This window comes from Ranitomeya variabilis, chromosome 7 (assembly GCF_051348905.1).
Source record: "Ranitomeya variabilis isolate aRanVar5 chromosome 7, aRanVar5.hap1, whole genome shotgun sequence".
Lineage (NCBI taxonomy): Eukaryota > Metazoa > Chordata > Amphibia > Anura > Dendrobatidae > Ranitomeya > Ranitomeya variabilis.
The window spans coordinates 20,134,157-20,154,905 of NC_135238.1; positions in this window are offsets into that span (position 1 = coordinate 20,134,157).

Genomic DNA, 20,749 nt, shown 5'->3' on the forward strand with positions numbered 1-20,749 from the left:
CCGGCCGCGACTAATCAGCGATATTGGTGCGGGATTTAAACACCGTTTCGGTCATTGGTTGTGTTCGGCCAGCCGCGACCAATCAGCGACAAGCACAGTCCGGCCGCGAATTGGCGCCAGATTTGAACCATGCTTCGTTGATCGGCCAGCCGGGCGCGACCAATCAGTGATATTGGCGCGGAATATAACCCCCACCCACAGCGCGACGTACATACATACATATTCTAGAATACCAGATGCGTTAGAATCGAGCCACCATCTAGTAGATAATAGATAGATAATAGATGATAGATAGATGATAGATATTAGATAGATAGATAATAGATAGATAATACATAGATGATAGATAATACATAGATAGATAATAGATAGATAACAGATAATAGATGGATAATACATGATAGATAGATATATAGATAGATAGATAGATAGATAGATAGATATTAGATAATAGATAGATAATAGATAGATAATACATAGATGATAGATAGATAATACATAGATAGATAATAGATAGATAATAGATAGATAGATAGATAATAGATACTAGATAGATAAATAGATATATAGATACATAATAGATAGATAACAGATAATAGATGGATAATACATGATAGATAGATAGATAGATAGATAGATAGATAGATAGATAGATAATAGATAGATAAATAGATAGATATTAGATAATAGATAGATGTGTCTGGTCTGGTTATTAGTCTGACATCTGCTGCAGACACAGGACAGAACGACTTGTGTTTTCCACCCTGTGTAATGTGTGACAGGAGCTGAGGAGCGGCATGGTCTCGGGACGCTCTCACAGCTCCATCTTCACACCAGATAATATCCATGAGACGTTATACATTTCCATCGTTGTGCAGAGATGGGTCTTGAGCATTCTGGAAAATATTAGCTGCAGAGGAAAATCTGGGTCATGTTGTCATCAATCTAAGAATTCCTGCCGCTTTCCTCTGTAATGTCATTGTGACACTTGCAAAAATCACGACAAGGGTCCTCCGCACAAAGGCTCAGCCATCGAGAGCGAGGGACGCTGTTTACTGACCACTCGAGCGCCATAAAATGTGAATATCAACTGTAAAAAATATAGTAAGAGAGCTCTCCTTGGGTTTGTGGCTGCTGACATTGTTTTAAATAAGGAAAATGATCGAATATCACACGTCTATGAGTGGCAAAGTTAACTTCTCGGAATAGTTGATAATTTGAAAGTGAAATTAGAGTCCAGTGCTTTCAAACAATATGACAACAATCAGGTGTGAGTGAGCGACCTGTTTTTTTTTTTTTTTTTTAAGAACATGGATCAAAGTCTGTCCTTCACAATCTATGTTTGTGGAAGTGTATCATGGCAAGAATAAAGGAGAATTCTGAGGGTCTCAGAAGAAAGGTTGTTGATGCTCATTAGGGTACAAAACCATCTCTAAAGAGTTTGGATGTCACCAATCAACAATCAGTCAGATTGTGTAAAAATGGAGGAAATTCTAGACCAATATTGCCCTCTCCTGGAGTGGTCAACTAACAAAGATTACTCCAAGGACAAAGCCTATAGTAGTCAAAGAGGTTACAAAGGGACTCAAGGTCACCTCTAAGCAACTAAAGGCCTCTCTCATATTAACTAATAATAATGTTCTTAAGTCCACCACTTCACACCCCCAAAATAAAACTTTTTTGGCTTATTTGAGCAGCATTATTTCTGGTTGAAAAAAAAACACTGCACAGCTCTGACCTTAATCCAATAAAAATGCTGTGTACGGACCTGCAGAGAGGAGCTCATGGGAGAAAGCCCACCGACATAGCACAGAGGAAGCTGTTTTGTGCTGCTTTCTTTGGATTTTCCAAAAAGACACATAGATAGAAAAATAAATTTGCGTCAATTTAATTGGAACTCAAAAAATATTAAAAGTAATAATGTTCCGTCCTCCTCCTTTAATTATTCCCTTTTGGAGAGAACATAAAAGTAGAAGGACGGAAGTGCGGCATTTCGTAGAAAACCTTCTGTTTACCAGTAATCCCTTTCTAGATCACACCTATAATTTTCTTTTAATTTTCTTTTATATAAAAAGGTATCTGGAAACATTACAACCAGTGACAATTAACACAGCCCCCAATCCTATTTGTTGCATCTCATAATATATTTATTTATTTTTATTTTCACATTTCTTTATATTTTGTTGCTTGTTTTTCCACTAATATTCTCTAAATTATACATTATCTTTCAAAAAAAATGTACAATTTAATTAAACACCTTTATTTTTTTGCCGTTTTATTGTTCATTTTCCATTGAGACTAATGCATTTATCGCATGCACAAAGATCTACTGTATGAAAGGATGTATTAATTAGCAAATGGAAGGTGGAAAATACACAACCGGCAGCCGCTCCTGTCAAGCTTGTAATTCTCAGAAAAACACCATTCATTAATATTTTATTTACATTTTTTTTTGCTTTCTGTTTTATTAATATTATTATTACTTTTTTTCCTAAGTTAATTAGATTTTAGTTGGTGGCAATAATATATTTTAATATATTTCTGCTTCAATAATTATATCTATAATTAAAAAATCTGGACTCTTTGTGATTGTATGGAATTAAACGTCAAACGCCGTTAACCCCTATGGTAATCTAAGTTTGGTTACACATAATTATGGTTGGAAAAAGTCTTAAAGCCGTAAAACAGTGTAGATTCTCCTCTGATCCAACAGAACACTTGGGACAGGTTCTATTGGAATTTCATTGTGCAGATGAGTGGCCCTTCTGTCATCTGACTGTGCAGATGAAGGACTTATTTGGAATCTGACTATTTGGATGCCTTTATATCTAAAATTAATTCTCTGCTTTTCAGAAGAATCCATCTTTGCCAGGATTAAAATTTAGAACAGTGGCATCGGAGGCAGAAACTCTAATAGTGAGCCACAGGCTGCACTACTGTGTATGAGTGAGTTTACTCAAGGCTGTTTAATATGTATACACTGACTTGTATTTTATGTTGTGTGCCTAATGTGAATATGCATGGGTTACATAAATATTACATAAATACTGCATGTGTGTATATGGGCGAGGCATAATAGAGGGAAGGTGTGGCCCAGAGTAATTACGCCCTTGGATATGTTTTCAAAAATAAAACGGGAAATGTTAAACTGTGACATCATGCTATTTTATAAATAGATTACTATAATAATTCATGGAAAACTATATAAACACCTAATCAGCAAAGATAACATTTAATTAGTAGAATGGAAGGAAGAAACTGTAACAGTGAGCTACTGGCTGTACTGCTGTGTATGAGAGAATACACTCTGGTGTGAGCAATGTGTACTTAAATGTATATGCAAGCATCTATATTATTTTGTGTGCCTAATGTTAAGATTAAAACTTAGAATCATATCATGGTAGGTAGGCAGAAACTCTAACAGTGAGCTCCAGGCTGCACTACTGTGTATGAGAGAGTTTACTCTGGTGTGTGTAATGCGTGATTAATATAAGTGCATGCATGTATCTTATTTTGTGCACCCAATGAGAATATTACTAATTCAATTAAGTATTGTGTGTTTGTGCGTATATATATATATATATGTATATTTATGTATGTATGTATGTATGTATATATATATATACATACAAGAAAAATGGAACAGCACAACACCACTTGCACCAATCCAGACAAGAATGAAAAGGAAGGCAGCACTCTTATTAGTTCAAAAGTGAAAAAAGTTTATTTTATTTAGACCCTCATAACATGGTGACGTTTCGGCTCGCACTATAGCCTGTATATATATATATATATATATATATATATATATATATATATATATACATACATACATTTGTGGGTATAAAAGAAAGGGGGTATAGCCCGCAGTAATTATAGCCCTGGAATGGATGTGTTTGCATCAACAAAGACTCTATTTAATTAGTGGAATGGAAGGCGGAAACTCTAACAGTGAGCCCAGGCTGCAATGCTGTGTATGAGAGAATTTACTCTGGTACGTGTAATGTGTGCTTCATGTATATGCATAAATGTGTATTATTTTGTGTGCCTAATGCCTAATGAGTTAATTAAATATTGTGTGTATATATATATATATATATATATATGGTGTATATGTGGATTGGGCATAATAGAAAGGGGGCATAGCATAGAGTTATAGCAGTTTGCAACTTGCTATTGTATAAAATAGATTATTAAGGATTTCTATTTAAACGTTGAACAAAAAGGAGCAAAGACTATTTATTTAGTAGAATGGTAGACAGAAACTCTAACAGTGAGCCATAGGCTGCAATGCTGTGTATGAGAGAGTTCACTCCGGCATGTGCCTGTTAATCTTGTGTACGTGTATATGGGTGGGACATAACGAAAATACATAAATAAATAGGGGACGCTACTCTGAGACATCATGTTGTTGCATAGAGTAGATTATTACGGCTGTATCCGGGTAATTCAAGGATTTCTACTTACTCACAGACAGCATTTAATTAGCAGAATTACATCGCTGATCATATACTGTAGATTACAAGCTTAAGCCGGCAGCCTCTCGTCTATTCCCCGGAGTGAGACGGTCACTTGCGTTAATTAACTTGGAAAAATAAAGTTTCAACTGAGCGCAAACAAGAGACTTTGGAGGTATTAACGCTTTAACAGATGTTTTCTTTGACTGGGGGGTGATTTTTCATACTGAGACTGATATTGTAATCGTTAACCCTTTAGTAGTGCTCTTATGGTGGGTGGAGTGTCTATGGTCAACCCTAGACCAGTCCGGAGATGAAGGGGTTATTCTGGGGCATCAATGCTTTTTAATGTGAAGATGAAACTAGATAGTTCTTAAGTTTCGGCATATGAAAAGTTGCCAAAAACAAAAGATTAGATGGAGGGCCAGCGCCCAGAGATGCCCCTGGACTACAATTTTTCCTTTGGAACATCATCAAGAGGTCCATATAGCCAGCATTAATTTTCCCAACAAAATTAGTCACACTCATCTCAGTCTTCAAGGATTATTTCACTTGAAGAAGTAAATATGCTGAAAATTTTTCCAGTAAATTGAAATCCACAGGATAACTCCACATCAAATTGTGCAAAATTTTGCTCTATGTAGGTTTTTTGTCCAGATTTTCATTGGACAACTGAGACGGGTGACCAGAAGAAAATAAAAGAAACCACTACGTTCCATATTTCATAGTTATTACCTATATTCGTGTCGATCACTTAGGAATGTTTTCGTTCGACTCCTGGATCTGCCTCAGTCCTGTCTGGAACTGCCCATTAGTGGGTCGGTTTATATATGTAGAAATCTATCCCTTTTTATTCCTGGAAATTTGCCAGAATTGTTTCCGAACAATGAGGACAGTCCCGGTAAATTTGAGATAGTTGGAATATATGCGTAGTTGTCATCTCAACCTGAGAAAAGGGGACACCTCCACAGCACCAGAAATAGTTGGCAAATTTAAGGGAGCAGCCAAAGCCTTCCAGAAACTGGAGCTTCCAAAGGTTCTTTGTGAGCAACGCAAGAAACCTGTCATCTCATTTCCCATTCGGGAGGGTGGGGAATGTGGCAAGAAGGGGATGGTGAATAAGTGTTAAGATGGCACATATTTCAACAAGCCTATGTTTCGTGGAGCATCATCTGGAAAGGTTGTCAAGTATGATACACCCACCTCCCCTGGTCCTCTGCCTGTGACTTTCAGTACATGCTGCGAATTGTAGTTTTTCATCGGCTGTTGAGCCAATCTTTGGAGCCACTGCTACAGATTATAGTTTTGTTTGTGGAAACAAATGATTTTACATCTTATGGTTCACACGGACAAACTATACAAAATAAGACCATAGTAAAAAAGTATCTACGGCTCAAAGTCCCAACAGAACAATACGAGAAAGTAATGGTTTATTGGATTCAGGTAATGTACCGTAAGGGATTTCCTAAAGAATAAGAACCGAAGAAAGATGAGATAGAATAAAATAAAAATAGCACGAAAATCAAATAAGACCCACGGTTATAAAATCTCCTTTATCCACCGTAAACCAAAAACGTAGGTAATCCTTCATGAAATAAAAATCCCTAAGCATACCTAGATGTGATTGATATCCACCATATGTCTTCTTCTGATGTCTTCATAATCTCGGCCAACGCAGGGAGAACTTATAAATGACGGGAACAAGGCATGATCGACATCACAACTTACACTTCTCCTCTTCAGGATGTGACCTTTAGATAAAGCAGATATATATGGACAGTTTACATCTAAATTTTACATCCAAAGATGCCACCAAACCATGTAAGATCAAACAACATTGAACCAAAGTAAACAGCAAGTAAGAAAGGATAAAAAAACGGGGTTAGAATGAGCAGAAAACATGATAAAGTAAATGTTTATTGGATTCAGGCAATGTTCCGTAAAGGAATTCTGAAAGGATCAGAAATAAAGAAAGAAGCCCTTGACGAGATGAAGAAAAAACAAATAGGTCCCGAGGATCTAGAATCCTGAAGAAAAGGATGAACCTCTTATCCACCTCAGATCCAAGCATGTAGGTAGTCCTACATAGGAAGTGCCCTCAGCAAACCTAGATGTGAATATAATCCGCTGTGTTTCATCTTCTGATGTCTTCACAACATGGACAATGAGTAAACTTTTTATTAAAGACGTTAGATAAAGTGGGAAACTTTACATAAAATTATTGGTAAGGAGTCATCATTCAGGTGTAGTAAGGATATGAAATGTATATTTCAGAAGGAAGGACATAAGGCTCCATGATGGGTCATGCCACCCTCAACCTCAGGTAATAAGGGCCCAGCACTCGTTTCCCATCTTCTTGATTTTTGAAGAACAGAAGAACAAAATTAACACCAAGGCCTTGTCCCACCACCACATACATACTGTATGTCATGGTTGCATGTAGAAGAGATGGAATAAGGCCTCATTATGGTGCTGGGTCATGCCACCCTCAACGCTGGATAAGGAAGGCCCAGCACTTGAACTCTAGTTTCCTGATCCTTGAAAAACAGAAGAGCAAAATTAGACTCAGGCCTGTTGTGCCACCACATATATGTCATAGTCACAAGTAGACGAGATAGAATAAGGCCCCATTATGGTGCTGGGTCATGCCACGCTTAACCCGAGGGGACGAGGAGGGTCCAGCACTTGCTTCCCATCTTTTTGATCATTGCAGAGCAGAAGAGCAGAATTACTCTTAGGCCCTTTGTTCCCTTCTTTCAGGGTCATCTATATAAGAGAAGGAATAAACCCTTTGTGATACTGGGTCATGTCATCCCCAACCCTTTTGTCCCATGTGATGAAGGCCCAGTATTTGCTCTCCATCTTCTTCATTTTTTTAATAGGAGAGCAGACTTACCCTCAGGCTCATAATCACTTCACTTTTATGTAAAAAATGTGTACAACACCTTCTAGGCTTCACGCGGATACTCTTGGACTAATTCTTGGTCATGCCAAGTCCACGAGTGTGGAAGCGGCTCTTAAGGTGCCCATACGTACTAGAGCAAATTTGGCCGAGCCCAAGACTGCCGTATGATGTGTCCTGACTCTCCACTGACAGATGATTTAGGGAGAAAAAAGGATTGGATACGTGGAATTTCCAATCCCAATCTTTTTGTTCCTAGGGGAGATGAGTCACCTCCAGTGGTTGCTCCCCTCTCCTCATTGAAGTCACATGCATGCTTGGCTGAACTGAGTGTGCATGTGTCTGAAGGGATCTGAGGAACCAGATATTGTAGGGGCATGGGCACCTCATTTTGTTTTGGCCTCAAGGGCCCCAGTCTCACTGTGTGTAACTCAGGTAGGATACCGCTATGATTGGTTTGCTTTCTCCCATGTCAATTCTCCTCCTCTGACTCAGGACGTTTGGTGGGGAGGGAACCTGGAATCTGCATGCCTTCATTTATGGTTCATGATTTTTTAAGTTTTCTTAAAGTCTTATCTTTTCTGTGAATCAAATTCACAATCTGTAGAATGGTAGGCAGAAACTTTAGCAGTGAGCCACAAGGAAGAATTTTCCCTGCCTAAAGATATAAATGATATTGCTCCTTACAGGCATATTGTGCAGGTACATAGAGATACTTCTCTATATACCTACAGTTGTGGCCAAAATTATTGACACCCCTGCAATTCTGTCAGATAATACTCGGTTTCTTCCTGAAAATGATTACAATCACAAATTCTTTGGTATTATTATCTTCATTTAATTTGTCTTAAATGAAAAAACACAAAAGAGAATGAAGCAAAAAGCAAAACATTGATCATTTCACACAAAACTCCAAAAATGGGCCAGAAAAAAGTATTGGCACCCTCAGCCTAATACTTGGTTGCACAACCTTTAGCCAAAATAACTGCGACCAACCGCTTCCGGTAACCATCAATGAGTTTCTTACAATGCTCTGCTGGAATTTTAGACCATTCTTCTTTGGCAAACTGCTCCAGGTCCCTGATATTTGAAGGGTGCCTTCTCCAAACTGCCATTTTTAGATCTCTCCACATGTGTTCTATGGGATTCAGGTCTAGACTCATTGCTGGCCACCTTAGAAGTCTCCAGTGCTTTCTCTCAAACCATTTTCTAGTGCTTTTTGAAGTGTGTTTTGGGTCATTGTCCTGCTGGAAGACCCATGACCTCTGAGGGAGACCCAGCTTTCTCACACTGGGCCCTACATTATGCTGCAAAATTTGTTGGTAGTCTTCAGACTTCATAGAGCTATGCACACGGTCAAGCAGTCCAGTGCCAGAGGCAGCAAAGCAACCCCAAAACATCAGGGAACCTCCGCCATGTTTGACTGTAGGGACCGTGTTCTTTTCTTTGAAAGCCTATTTTTTTTCTCCTGTAAACTCTATGTTGATGCCTTTGCCCAAAAAGCTCTACTTTTGTCTCATCTGACCAGAGAACATTCTTCCAAAACAATTTAGGCTTTTTCAGGTAAGTTTTGGCAAACTCCAGCCTGACTTTTTTATGTCTCGGGGTAAGAAGTGGGGTCTTCCTGGGTCTCCTACCATACAGTCCCTTTTCATTCAGACGCCGACGGATAGTGTTATGACCCCAATGGCGAGGGTCTCAGAGGTACGTGGAAGTCTGCAGAATACAAAAATCCAGCTCATAGGGCAGTGGTAACTGGGTTGACCATATATCTACTCCTAACGCAAACACTAGAAGTAGCCGGGGATCATTCCTACGTTGATTCTAGATGACACGCTCCAGCCGGAGAATCTAGCTACCCCTAGTAGAGGAAAACAAAAGACCTTTCTTGCCTCCAGAGAAGGGGACCCCAAAGCTGGATAGAAGCCCCCCACAAATAATAACGGTGAGGTAAGAGGAAATGACAAACACAGAAATGAACCAGGTTTAGCACAGAGAGGCCCGCTTACTGATAGCAGAATAAAGAAAGGTAACTTATATGGTCAACAAAAACCCTATCAAAATCCACACTGGAAATTCAAGAACCCCCGAACCGTCTAACGGTCCGGGGGGAGAACACCAGCCCCCTAGAGCTTCCAGCAAAGGTCAGGATATAGATTTGGAACAAGCTGGACAAAAATACAAAACCAAAACAAATAGCAAAAAGCAAAAGGCAGACTTAGCTGATATAACTGGAACCAGGATCAGTAGACAAGAGCACAGCAGACTAGCTCTGATAACTACGTTGCCAGGCATTGAACTGAAGGTCTAGGGAGCTTATATAGCAACACCCCTAACTAACGACCCAGGTGCGGATAAAAGGAATGACAGAAAAACCAGAGTCAAAAAACTAGTAACCACTAGAGGGAGCAAAAAGCAAATTCACAACAGTACCCCCCCCTTAGTGAGGGGTCACCGAACCCTCACCACGACCACCAGGGCGATCAGGATGAGCGGCATGAAAGGCACGAACTAAATCGGCCGCATGAACATCAGAGGCGACCACCCAGGAATTATCCTCCTGACCATAGCCCTTCCACTTGACCAGGTACTGAAGCCTCCGCCTGGAGAGGCGAGAATCCAAGATCTTCTCCACCACGTACTCCAACTCGCCCTCAACCAACACCGGAGCAGGAGGCTCAGCAGAAGGAACTACAGGCACAATGTACCGCCGCAACAAGGACCTATGAAATACATTGTGAATAGCAAACGACACAGGAAGATCCAGACGAAAAGATACAGGATTAAGGATTTCCAATATCTTGTAAGGCCCAATAAAACGAGGTTTAAATTTGGGAGAGGAGACCTTCATAGGAACAAAGCGGGAAGAAAGCCATACCCCCACAAATAATAACGGTGAGGTAAGAGGAAATGACAAACACAGAAATGAACCAGGTTTAGCACAGAGAGGCCCGCTTACTGATAGCAGAATAAAGAAAGGTAACTTATATGGTCAACAAAAACCCTATCAAAATCCACACTGGAAATTCAAGAACCCCCGAACCGTCTAACGGTCCGGGGGGGGAACACCAGCCCCCTAGAGCTTCCAGCAAAGGTCAGGATATAGATTTGGAACAAGCTGGACAAAAATACAAAACCAAAACAAATAGCAAAAAGCAAAAGGCAGACTTAGCTGATATAACTGGAACCAGGATCAGTAGACAAGAGCACAGCAGACTAGCTCTGATAACTACGTTGCCAGGCATTGAACTGAAGGTCTAGGGAGCTTATATAGCAACACCCCTAACTAACGACCCAGGTGCGGATAAAAGGAATGACAGAAAAACCAGAGTCAAAAAACTAGTAACCACTAGAGGGAGCAAAAAGCAAATTCACAACAGGATAGTACGGGTTGACACTGTTGTACCCTCGGACTGCAGGGCAGCTTGAACTTTTTTGGATGTTAGTCGGGGTTCTTTATCCAACATCCGCACAATCTTGCGTTGAAATCTCTTGTCAATTTTTCTTTTCTGCCCACATCTAGGGAGGTTAGCCACAGTGCCATGGGCTTTACACTTCTTGATGACAGTGCGCACGGTAGACACAGGAACATTCAGGTCTTTGGAGATGGACTTGTAGCCTTGAGATTGCTCATGCTTCCTCACAATTTGGTTTCTCAAGTCCTCAGACAGTTCTTTGGTCTTCTTTCTTTTCTCCATGCTCAATGTGGTGCACACAAGGACACATGACAGAGGTTGAGTCAACTTTAATCCATGTCAACTGAATGCAAGTGTGATGTAGTTATTGCCAACACCTGTTAGGTGCCACAGGTAAGTTACAGGTGCTGTTAATTACACTAATTACAGAAGCATCACATGATTTTTCGAACAGCGCCAATACTTTTGTCCTCCCCCTTTTTTATGTTTGGTGTGGAATTATATCCAATTTGGCTTTAGGACAATTCTTTTTGTGTTTTTTTCATTTAAGGCAAATTAAATGAAGATAATAATACCAAAGAATTTGTGTTTGCAATCATTTTCAGGAAGAAACTGAGTATTATCTGACAGAATTGCAGGGGTGTCAATACTTTTGGCCACAACTGTATATACCTCTATATACCTGTATATCAAAGGTAAAAAAATTTTTTTACTATAAACTCACTAAAAAATACTGAAAAACTAATTGCAATAATCACATTTGTACACCCTTTTAAAAAAAAAAATAAACATCACAAACCAGTGAATCCCAATCCATGCCCTTGTATCCTAGTCAAGACATAATGGCACGTGCTTCCAGTAAACTGGGAGAGGAGTAACACAGCACCAATGAGAATTTTCCTGACTCTCATGGTTGTCACCTCGCTAGTGCCCCCTGGAGGATGTGATTAGTCTCTGATAAAAAAAAAACGTATATAAAGTTGGGTTTTGGTGACACAAATATTTTTTTCAGCCCAGTTTCTGAATATGCAAATGGCAGTAGCGAAAATTAGCATTTTTTAACTCTTTAATTTTTTTTTATTTTTAGTTAATTAGAGCTTTCGGCTTTTTTTTTTTTTGCATTATCCGCTATTATTCTATAAGATAGGAGTGTTGACATTAAATATTGACTCACCGATATGTGGTCACTTGTAAAATTGCTGAGCGCTTTTACCTTATCTAAGCTATAACGTATCATAGAAACATTGACTATGTATTAACCCTTAAGGCGATGCAGATTTCATACCCTTCCCTTAAAGGGATGATTTTTGAAAGAGGGACGTGAAGGGGCAGCTGTTATGGGAAACACGCGCTTTCTAGGAAAGTGAGGACCTCTTAGGTAACCGCTTAAGTACATCTATTTACACCCAGTTTGGCGACTAAGGGGTTAGCCGACAGGTTTGATCCACGTACAACAAAAAAAAAAAGCCTTACGGATAAACAGATGAAATAGGCAGGGGAGCAGATAAGCCGACAGGAAAGCTGCTTCACCTGCCTGGACCTTGCAGTGCACAGATCAAGCGATACAGAGGATTAGTCGTTAAGTATTTCGGAAAAAAATACGAAAACTAAACAGAAACGAGAGCGTGGTTACCGGTACCGGCTGTTCTTAGTAACATAGCGCCATATATCAGAGACGCTCATAAAACGACAGCATGAACCAGTCCAAGGGCAAAGCACATGTGACCACCATTATATCTGATACAAAACCTCCATATCTCTGGCATGAATACATTATTTAAAGGTGATGTCCAGGATTTAAAATATATACAGTACAGACCAAAAGTTTGGACACACCTTCTCATTTAAAGATTTTTCTGTATTTTCATGACTATGAAAATTGTACGTTCACACTGAAGGTATCAAAACTATGAATTAACACATGTGGAATTATATACTTAACACAAAAGTGTGAAGGAACTGAAAATATGTCTTATATTCTAGGTTCTTCAAAGTATCCACCTTTTCCTTTGATGACTGCTTTGCACACTCTTGGCATTCTCTTGATGAGAGGTAGTCACCGGGAATGGTTTTCACTTCGCAGGTGTGTCAGGTTTAATAAATGGGATTTCTTGCCTTATAAATGGGGTTGGGACCATCAGTTGTATTGTGCAGAAGTCTGGTGGATACACAGTTGATAGTCCTACTGAATAGACTGTTAGAATTTATATTATGGCAAGAAAAAAGCAGCTAAGTAAAGAAAAACGAGTGGCCATCGTTACTTTAAGAAATGAAGGTCAGTCAGTCCGAAAAATTGGACAAACTTTGAAAGTGTCCCCAAGTGCAGTGGCAAAAACCATCAAGCGCTACAAAGAAACTGTCTCACATGAGGACCGCCCCAGGAAAGGAAGACCAAGAGTCACCTCTGCTTCTGAGGATAAGTTTATCCGAGTCACCAGCCTCAGAAATCGCAGGTTAACAGCAGCTCAGATTAGAGACCAGGTCAATGCCACACAGAGTTCTAGCAGCAGACACATCTCTACAACAACTGTTAAGAGAAGACTTTGTGCAGCAGTCCTTCATGGTAAAATAGCTGATAGGAAACCACTGCTAAGGACAGGCAACAAGCAGAAGAGACTTGTTTGGGCTAAAGAACACAAGGAATGGACATTAGACCAGTGGAAAGCTGTGCTTTGGTCTGATGAGTCCAAATTTGAGATCTTTGGTTCCAACCACCGTGTCTTTGTGCGATGCAGAAAAGGTGAATGGATGGACTCTACATGCCTGGTTCCCACCGTGAAGCATGGAGGAGGAGGTGTGATGGTGTGGGGGTGCTTTGCTGGTGACACTGTTGGGGATTTATTCAAAATTGAAGGCATACTGAACCAGCATGGCTACCACAGCATCTTGCAGCGGCATGCTATTCCATCCGGTTTGCGTTTAGTTGGACCATCATTTATTTTTCAACAGGACAATGACCCCAAACACACCTCCAGGCTGTGTAAGGGCTATTTGACCAAGAAGGAGAGTGATGGGGTGCTACGCCAGATGACCTGGCCTCCACAGTAGCCAGACATGAACCCAATAGAGATGGTTTGGGGTGAGCTGGACCGCAGAGTGAAGGTAAAAGGGCCAACAAGTGCTAAGCATCTCTGGGAACTCCTTCAAGATTGTTGGAAGACCATTCCCGGTGACTACCTCTTGAAGCTCATCAAGAGAATGCCAAGAGTATGCAAAGCAGTCAACAACGCAAAAGGTGGCTACTTTGAAGAACCTAGAATATAAGACATAATTTCAGTTGTTTCACACTTTTTTGTTAAGTATATTATTCCACATGTGTTAATTCATAGTTTTGATGCCTTCAGCGTGAATGTACAATTTTCATAGTCATGAAAATACAGAAAAATCTTTAAATGAGAAGGTGTGTCCAAACTTTTGGTTTGTACTGTATGACTACTTTTTTCCCCCAAAAAACAGCTCTGCGCCAGCGGGAATCGCCACCGCTCGACTGCGCTATTCTTTTATTCCTCAGAACCATTAAAAGCGCTGAGGAATAAGTACCCTTAATGATCGCTGTTAAAAGGTGTATCAGCGGTCATTAAGGGGTTAAGTCTCTAGTGAACCATCTGTAATTAAGTCCCCTCTTTATCATTAAGAATCAAGTCCCCACTGGACCACCAAGTTCCAAGTCTCTACTGGACCACCAGGTTCCAAGTTCCCACTGGACCATCAAGAATCAAGTCCTCACTGGACCACCAGTTACGAAATCTACATTTGAACACCAGGTTCCAAGTCATCACTGGACCATCAAGAATCAAGCCCTCACTGGACCACCAGGTACCAAATCTACATTTGACCACCAGGTTCCAAGTCGTCACTGGACCATCAAGAATCAAATCCTCACTGGACCAGCAGGTACCAAATCTACATTTGACCACCAGGCTCCAAGTCATCACTGGACCATCAAGAATCAAATCCTCACTGGACCACCAGGTACCAAATCTACATTTGATCACCAAGTTCCAAGTCATCACTGGACCATCAATAATCAAGTCCTCACTGGACCACCAGGTACCAAATCTACATTTGACCACCAGGTTTCAAGTCATCACTGGCCAATCAAGAATCAAGTCTTCACTGGACCACCAGTGTTATGATCCTAGTGGCTGAGGATCACAAAACGGACTAGCTAAGTTTATGAACATAGACACGAGCTCTAGGGAGGTGGTAACTGAACTGACCGCAAACCTGATCCTAACCAACACACTAAAGGTAGCCGGTGAACGTGCCTAAAATCCTGGACGTCTCGACGCAGCCTGAGAAACTATCTACTCCTGGAGGGAAAGTAAGACCTCACTTGCCTCTAGAGAAATCACCCCAAAGATATAGGAAGCCCCCAACAAATAATAACGGTGAGGTAAGGGGAAAACACAAACGTAGAAATGAAAACAGATTCAGCAAATGAGGCCCGCTAATACTAGATAGCAGAAGACAGATAGGGAACTGTGCGGTCAGTAAAAAACCCTATGCAAAATATCCACGCTGAGAATACAAGAACCCCCACACCAACTAACGGTGTGAGGGGAGAAACTCAGCCCCCTAGAGATACCAGCAAGCAAGGAAATCACATATTAGCAAGCTGGACAAGAAACAAAAATAAACCAAGAAACATATGACCACAGATGGTCAAAAAATGAACCAAGCAAAACTTAGCTTCTCTTGAAGAGACTGATAACGAAGGACTGCAGGAGAGCTCCAAAATAGCACTGAAGACATTGACAGCAGGCAACAACTGAGAGTCCAGGTGAACTAAATAGGAAACCAGCTAAAAGATAACGAGACAGCTGATCAGCCTCAGACCTGCAGAATGACACAAAGAACCACCAGAGGGAGGCAAAGACAGCACTACACAGTACCAGTTGTGACCACAAGAGGGAGCCCAAAAACAGAGTTCACAACAGTACCCGCCCCTTGAGGAGGGGTCACCGAACCCTCATCAAAACCCCCAGGGCGATCAGGATGAGCCACATGGAAGGCATGAACCAAATCGGCCGCATGAACATCAGAGGCGACAACCCAGGAATTATCCTCCTGACCATAGCCCTTCCACTTAAGCAAATACTGAAGCCTCCGTCTAAAAATACGAGAATCCAAGATCTTCTCCACCACGTACTCCAATTCGCCCTCAACCAGCACCGGAGCAGGGGGTTCAACAGAAGGAACCACAGGCACCACATACCTCCGCAACAAAGACCTATGGAACACGTTATGAATGGCAAACGACGCTGGGAGGTCCAAACGAAATGACACCGGGTTAAGGATTTCCAAAATCTTATAAGGACCGATGAAGCGAGGCTTGAATTTAGGAGAGGAAACCTTCATAGGAACATACCGAGAAGACAGCCATACCAAATCCCCAACAAGAAGTCGGGGACCCACACCGCGACGGCGGTTGGCAAAGCGCTGAGCCTTCTCCTGTGACAACTTCAAATTGTCCACCACATAGTTCCAAATCTGTTGCAACCTATCTACCACAGAATCCACCCCAGGACAGTCGGAAGGCTCAACCTGACCCGAGGAAAAACGAGGATGAAAACCAGAATTGCAGAAAAAAGGCGAAACCAAAGTAGCAGAACTAGCCCGATTATTAAGGGCAAACTCGGCCAATGGCAAAAAAGTCACCCAATCATCCTGATCCGCAGAAACAAAACATCTTAAATAAGTTTCCAAGGTCTGATTAGTTCGCTCGGTTTGGCCATTTGTCTGAGGATGGAAGGCCGACGAAAAAGACAAATCAATGCCCATCTTAGCACAAAAGATCCGCCAAAATTTGGACACAAACTGGGATCCTCTGTCAGACACAATATTTTCAGGGATACCGTGCAAGCGAACCACATTCTGAAAAAATAGAGGAACCAAATCGGAGGAGGAAGGCAACTTAGGCAAGGGAACCAAATGGACCATTTTAGAAAAACGATCACACACCACCCAGATGACAGACATTCTCTGAGAGACTGGAAGATCCGAAATAAAATCCATGGAAATGTGCGTCCAAGGCCTCTTCGGGACAGGCAAAGGCAAAAGCAAACCGCTGGCACGAGAACAGCAAGGCTTAGCCCGAGCACAAATCCCACAGGACTGCACAAAGGAACGCACATCCCGCGACAAGGAAGGCCACCAGAAGGACCTAGCCACCAAATCTCTGGTACAAAAAATCCCAGGATGGCCTGCCAACACCGAAGAATGAACCTCGGAAATAACTCTGCTGGTCCATCTATCTGGGACAAACAGTCTCTCTGGTGGGCAACGGTCAGGTCTATCCGCCTGAAATTTCTGCAGCACTCGTCGCAAATCTGGGGAAATGGCAGACAAAATCACTCCCTCTCTGAGGATACCAGCCGGCTCTGAAACTCCCGGAGAGTCAGGCACAAAACTCCTAGAAAGAGCATCAGCCTTCACGTTCTTCGAACCAGGCAGGTACGAGACCACGAAATCGAAACGGGAGAAAAACAACGACCAACGAGCCTGTCTAGGATTCAGCCGCTTGGCAGACTCGAGATAAATCAGATTTTTGTGATCAGTTAAGACCACTACACGATGCTTAGCTCCCTCGAGCCAATGTCGCCACTCCTCAAATGCCCACTTCATAGCCAACAACTCCCGATTACCAACATCATAATTGCGCTCGGCAGGCGAAAACTTTCTTGAAAAGAAAGCACAAGGCTTCATCACAGAGCAATCAGAGCTTCTCTGCGACAAAACAGCCCCTGCTCCAATCTCAGAAGCATTAACCTCGACCTGAAAAGGAAGAGAGACATCAGGCTGACACAAAACTGGAGCCGAAGAAAACCGGCGCTTCAGCTCCCGAAAGGCCTCCACGGCCGCAGGAGACCAATTAGTCACATCAGAACCCTTCTTGGTCAAATCCGTCAAGGGTTTAACCACGCCAGAAAAATTAGCAATGAAGCGACGGTAAAAATTAGCAAAACCCAAGAACTTCTGAAGACTCTTAACAGATGTAGGCTGAGTCCAGTCATGAATAGCCTGGACCTTGACTGGGTCCATCTCAATAGTAGAAGGAGAAAAAATAAAACCCAAAAAGGAAACCTTCTGTACTCCAAAGAGACATTTTGAGCCCTTCACAAATAAGGCATTAGCACGCAGGACCTGAAATACCATCCTGACCTGCTTCACATGGGACTCCCAGTCCTCAGAAAAGACCAAAATGTCATCCAGATACACAATCATAAATTTATCCAGATATTCTCGGAAGATGTCATGCATGAAGGACTGGAACACAGAAGGAGCATTAGAGAGTCCAAAAGGCATCACCAAGTACTCAAAATGGCCTTCGGGCGTATTAAATGCTGTTTTCCATTCATCCCCCTGCTTAATGCGCACAAGGTTATACGCACCACGAAGATCTATCTTGGTGAACCAACTGGACCCCTTAATCCGAGCAAACAGATCAGACAACAATGGCAAAGGATACTGAAATTTGACCGTGATTTTATTTAGAAGACGATAATCTATACAAGGTCTCAGAGAGCCATCCTTCTTGGCCACAAAAAAGAATCCTGCACCAAGAGGGGAGGAGGACGGGCGAATATGTCCCTTCTCTAAAGACTCCTTTATATAGCTCCGCATTGCGGCATGTTCTGGTACAGACAAATTAAAAAGTCATCCCTTAGGGAACTTACTACCAGAAATCAAATTTATAGCACAATCACAATCCCTGTGAGGAGGCAGGGCACCGGATCTGGGCTCATCAAATACATCCTGGTAGTCCGACAAAAACTCAGGGACCTCAGAAGGAGTGGAAGAAGCAATTGACACCAAAGGGACATCGCCATGAATCCCCTGACAACCCCAACTTGACACAGACATAGCTTTCCAATCCAGAACTGGATTATGGGCCTGCAGCCATGGCAGACCCAACACGACAACATCATGCAAATTATGCAGCACAAGAAAGCGAATCACCTCCTGATGCACAGGAGTCATGCACATGGTCACTTGAGTCCAATATTGAGGCTTATTCTCAGCCAATGGTGTAGCATCAATTCCCCTCAGTGGAATAGGGAATTCCAAAGGCTCCAGGACAAAACCACAGCGCCGGGCAAAAGACAAATCCATCAGATTCAGGGCAGCACCTGAATCCACAAAAGCCATAACCGAGTAGGATTACAAAGAACAAATTAAAGTAACAGACAAGATGAATTTAGGCTGTATAGTACCAATGGTGACAGGTTTAGTTATTTTTTTAACGCGCTTAGAGCATGCTGAGATAACATGAGTTAAATCACCACAGTAAAAGCACAACCCATTTTGACGTCTATGATTTTGCCGCTCGATTCTGGTCAGAACTCGGTCACATTGCATAGACTCAGGTCTCTGTTCAGAAAACACCGCCAGATGGTGCGCAGATTTGCGCTCCCGCAGACGCCGATCAATCTGAATGGCCAAAGCCATTGAGTCATTCAGACTTGCAGGCGTGGGGAACCCCACCATAACATTCTTAATGGCTTCAGAAAGACTTTCTCTGAAATTTGCAGCCAGTGCACACTCATTCCATTGAGTAAGCACCGACCATTTCCAAAATTTTTGACAATACACCTCAGCTTCATCCTGGCCCTGAGAAAGAGCCAGCAAGGCCTTTTCTGCCTGGTTCTCAAGATTAGGTTCCTCATAAAGCAGTCCAAGCGCCAGAAAAAACGCATCCACATTCAGCAATGCAGGATCTCCTGGCACCAGAGAGAAAGCCCAATCTTGAGGGTCGCCACGTAACAAGGAGATAACAATTTTAACTTGCTGAGCGGAATCACCAGAGGAACGAGGTCTCAAAGATAGAAATAATTTACAATTATTCTTAAAATTCAGAAACCTAGATCTATCTCCGGAAAACAACTCAGGAATAGGTATTTTTGGCTCTGACATAGGGCTATGAACAACAAAATCCTGAATGCTTTGCACCCTTGCAGCAAGATGATCCACACTAGAAGTCAGACTCTGAATATCCATGTCTGCAGCTGAACACAAAACCACCCAGAGATTAAGGGGATGAGAGAAGCTAGACAGACTGCAGCAAAGATAGAGAGGAAAAAAAAAAAATTGTACTCAGGGCTTCTCTTATCCCACTTCTGCGATGCATTAAACACTTTTTGGCCTGCTGTACTGTTATGATCCTAGTGGCTGAGGATCACAAAACGGATTAGCTAAGTTTATGAACATAGACACGAGCTCTAGGGAGGTGGAAACTTGACTGACTGCAAACCTGATTCTAACCAACACACTAAAGGTAGCCGGTGAACGTGCCTAAAATGCTGGACGTCTCGACGCAGCCTGAGAAACTATCTACTCCTGGAGGGAAAGTAAGACCTCACTTGCCTCAAGGGAAATCACCCCAAAGATATAGGAAGCCCCCAACAAATAATAACGGTGAGGTAAGGGGAAAACACAAATGTAGAAATGAAAACAGATTCAGCAAATGAGGCCCGCTAATACTAGATAGCAGAAGACAGATAGGGAACTGTGCGGTCAGTAAAAAACCCTATGCAAAATATCCACGTTGAGAATACAAGAACCCCCACACCAACTAACGGTGTGAGGGGAGAAACTCAGCCTCCTAGAGATACCAGCAAGCAAGGAAATCACATATTAGCAAGCTGGACAAGAAACAAAAATAAACCAAGAAACATATGACCACAGATGGTCAAAAAATGAACCAAGCAAAACTTAGCTTCTCTTGAAGAGACTGATAACGAAGGACTGCAGGAGAGCTCCAAAATAGCACTGAAGACATTGACAGCAGGCAACAACTGAGAGTCCAGGTGAACTAAATAGGAAACCAGCTAAAAGATAACGAGACAGCTGATCAGCCTCAGACCTGCAGAATGACACAAAGAACCACCAGAGGGAGGCAAAGACAGCACTACACAGTACCAGTTGTGACCACAAGAGGGAGCCCAAAAACAGAGTTCACAACACACCAGGTA